Consider the following 3263-nt stretch of genomic DNA (forward strand, 5'->3'; position numbering starts at 1 on the left):
GAAAAGGAGCCTCAGGAGGCTCATCTGGTTGGTCCAAGCCACAGCCACCACACACAGCCTCTTCCTCAGCTTCATCTCCACTGAGAACTCTGCAGCTCTGCCGTGGCCACCATGGATGTTCTGCAGAAACCAGGCCCACTGGAGTCTGCAGCATGGGGCCAAAGGCAGGCCCAGTACATGGAGGGCTCAGAGCCACAGAGCAGGGGCAGATCTGAGCCCTCGGCCAGCACAGGCACATCAGGCTCGTTTCACCTGTTCTCCTACCCACAAGGTCTAGGACAGACAAGAGACTGACTTCCAATGGTCCACACATGGATTCTGCGATCTGGTTGCTGGCCTCCCAGGGATCCAACCCTCCTGAGCTAGAGGGTCCCTCTGGTCCAGTCAGTCCTTCCTCCAGGGACCTAACGAATCCTACTCTGCTTGAATAATCAATGACGGGGCAAAGGCAAGTGGGGCAGATGGGAGCTCTGGCAAACACGGGAGGAGGGGTCTTGGAAGAGCCCCTGTCTGCAGCAGCTGGGTGCTCACACATGGACAACCTACCCTCTGACTGTGCTCATCGGGCTGGTGCTACCATCTGTGGTTGTAAAGGTCCAAAAAAGGCTATGGAAAGGACAGGTGGGCTGGAAGGAATGTGGAGAATGACCCCAGGATAGGGGAGGAGGAGACTGGCCCCATCAATCCAGCTCACAGCTGGGAAAAGTGCAGGAAGACAGGCAAACAACTCCAACGTGGGCGAAAGACACACCTCCAAGGACCGGAGTTGCAGAGTCCATGTGACAAGGAGACCCAGGATAGAAACGCTGTGTGGAGGATGCGATGTCAACCTCGGAAGGTCGGAAGGGGCCTCCTATGCTTTCCACACCAACTTCTCCCATGGGAGAAACCCTGCCACAAGGCCCAGGAAACCACAGACCCCAAGCCAGCTGTGCCCAGCACAGACACCGAGGAATGACGGTGATGCCGGTGACACCAGGAGGACGCGGCCCCTAGCGCATCATCAGCTGTAGGACGATTGGTGTGTCTGTGGCCTCCCTCTCATCAGACTGCAGCCTCAGGGGACACTTAGAACTCTGTCTCTGTCTCCTTGCCCTAAGGCGCCTTGAGCTTACACTTCCCGCAGCACAGCAGCGGTTGAAGCAGCACCACAGAAGTAGCAGTAGCAGCACCTGAGGAGGCTGCAGAAGACAAACAGGGCCTTGGCCCACCCGCTGGACAGCAGGAGGTAGGTGTTCACGTTCTCTTCCCCAAAATGTTTGGCCAGGTAGAGCCCCAGCGAGCCGTAATTGTCATAGATGTTCCTTTTTGTGGCGTCCGTCAAGATGGCATGGGCCTTGTTGAGCTCCTTAAACTTGTCTGTGGCCTCCGGGTTGTCAGGGTTCTTGTCGAGGTGATATTTCAAGGCAAGTTTCTGATAGGACTTTTTAATGTCATCTGAGGTTGCGTTTTCATCCAGCCCAAGAACGTGGTACAATGATTCCCCAGAGGTAGACAGTGAGCGCTGTCTCTGGTCTGCCATGTTAGGCTAATCTGCCCGTCCGCCAACCCTCCCGCAGGCTCCATGGTTCCTGTTCCCCGCTCTGCGGCGCTGCTGGGCAGCGGCCGATGCACTCCTCAGCCTGGAGACCCCGGGGGCAGAGGCAGCAGTGGCAGCAGAAGGTGCCGGTGCAGCACCGGCAGCGGCAGCGGAGATGCGGCAATTATTTTAAAATAAAAAAAATACCTGCTCTACGGAAGGGAGATTCATGAGTTGAGAGCTTCCTGGGGTTGGGTGGAGACAGGGCAGATAAACTGCTGTCCATATTCAAGGGCCTCAAGGCCCTACCCCCAAAGTAGGGGCTCCCTGCCCCGAGTTGTCACATAAAACAAACTCCCTCCAGCCAGATGCAGCCTGGGCCCCTGAAAGCCCAGCTCAGGATGTGGGTCTCTCCTAGGGTTGCTGGAGATCTTCAGGGCGATAGGGAATGTCCTTCTCTCAGCACTTTCTTCCCCAGGCTGCCCCGGCCACAAAAGTCCCTTGTCAGGTTCATTACCACCTTCTACTCCTTTCCGGTGAGTGCTTTTATCAGCAGTTTTTTTTGATAATGATGATGGGGATGGGTGATAATAGCTTCCTGAGTTCTTACCAGAGGTGACAACGTGCTAGCAGCCCTTGCTGTCTGCACCTCCTCCACCTCGGGGTCCACTCTGGCAGCGCTGAGGAGCCCTTCAGCCTGCTGTTGCACTGTGGGAGCCCCTCTCTGGGCTGGCCGAGGCCGGAACCGGCTCCTTCTGCTTTTGGGGAGGTGTGGAGGGAGAGGTGCAGGTGGGAACCGGGGCTGTGCGGCGCTCGTGGGCCAGCTCAAGTTCCGGGTGGGCGCGGGCTTGGCAGCCCCACACTGGTAGCTACTGGCTGGTACTGCCCACCCCAGGCAGTGAGAGGCTTAGCACCAGGGCCAGCAGCTGCAGAGGGTGTGCTAGGTCCCCCAGCACTGCTGGCCAGTCTGTGCCACGCTGGAATTATCGCCAGGCCTCAGCCGCCTCCCCGCAGGGCAGGGCTCAAGACCTGCAGCCTACTATGTCCAAGCCCCCCATCCCCAGGTGGGCTCCCACACAGACCAAGCATCCCCGACAGGCCCCGCCCCCTGCTCCACTGTGCCGGGTTCCATCCACCGCCCAAAGGCTGGGGAGCGCCTGCGCACGGTGCCAGGGCTGACATGCAGTTGGGCCCGCAGCCCCCGCTAGGGGAAGCCAGCTGGGCTCCTAAGTTGGGTGGGGACTTGGAGAACTTTTGTGTCTAGTTGGAGGATTGTATATGTGCCAATCAGCACTCTGTGTCTAGTTCAAGGTTTGTAGATGTACCAAACAGCACTCTATATCTAGCTAATCTGGTGGCGACTTGGAGAACTTTTATGTCTAGCTAGAGGATTGTAAATGCACCAATCTGTGTCTAGCTGGGGATTTGTGGATGCACCAAACAGCACTATGTATCTAGCTAATCTGGTGGGGGGACTTGGAGAACTTTCATGTCTAGCTAGAGGATTGTAAATGCACCAATCAGCACTCTGTGTCTAGCTTAGGGATTGTAAACACACCAATCAGCACGCTGTCAAAAACAGACCAATCAGCGGTCTGTAAAACGGACCAATCAGCTCTTTGTAAAATGGACCAATCAGCAGGATGTGGGTGGGGCCAGATAAGGGAATAAATACAAGCTGCCGGAGCTAACAGCGGCAACTGTTTGGTGTTCTTTTCCGTGTTATAGTGGGAGTTGTTCTTTC

The 3263-nt window shown here is 56.5% G+C and overlaps 1 pseudogene; it reads right to left on the reverse strand.

The window, feature by feature from the left end:
- Nucleotides 1–992: 992 nt before the first annotated feature.
- On the reverse strand, nt 993–1540 carry LOC119618869 (dnaJ homolog subfamily C member 5 pseudogene; annotated as a pseudogene).
- Between the last annotated feature and the right edge of the window lie 1723 nt (nt 1541–3263).

The sequence above is a fragment of the Chlorocebus sabaeus genome, chromosome 8, assembly GCF_047675955.1.
Source record: "Chlorocebus sabaeus isolate Y175 chromosome 8, mChlSab1.0.hap1, whole genome shotgun sequence".
In the NCBI taxonomy this organism is placed as follows: domain Eukaryota; kingdom Metazoa; phylum Chordata; class Mammalia; order Primates; family Cercopithecidae; genus Chlorocebus; species Chlorocebus sabaeus.